Source organism: Cynoglossus semilaevis, chromosome 9 (genome assembly GCF_000523025.1).
Source record: "Cynoglossus semilaevis isolate Cse_v1.0 chromosome 9, Cse_v1.0, whole genome shotgun sequence".
NCBI classification, from domain to species: domain Eukaryota; kingdom Metazoa; phylum Chordata; class Actinopteri; order Pleuronectiformes; family Cynoglossidae; genus Cynoglossus; species Cynoglossus semilaevis.
The window spans coordinates 12,975,208-12,975,660 of record NC_024315.1 but is presented as its reverse complement, the minus strand read 5'-3'; positions in this window follow the sequence as shown (position 1 = coordinate 12,975,660).

The following is a 453-nucleotide window of genomic DNA, read 5'->3' as shown; positions in this document are numbered from 1 at the left end:
GAACTGTACACGTTTTACAGTGTATATGGTTCATTAAGACATTTACTGCCAAACTGGGGTTAATGTAGAGGAAGGTCTGATGATACAGGAACCGTGTAACATGCGATGGCTCTGGACTTGTGGTACAGTATAGGTTCTCATCTAAGGACATGGTAAAGATTAACATTTTTTACTTTTTAAATAACAGTTACATTTTTTAATTTTGGAATAAAATCTGCATGACCAGTCCTAAAATGTTACAGCTGTGATCAGAGAAACAGAAACAGAGTTGGGTCTTGACCAACAGTGGTTATTGAAATCCTGAAGGCACTACTCCTTCATTAAAGGGGGTTCATTGAAATTTAGCTCTGACCTATAATTAAAATACTTATTCATTTTCAAAATATTTTCAAGATTTTATTCATGACTAAAATTCCCCACTTTAACCAAACAGAACAATCGTACACCAAACTG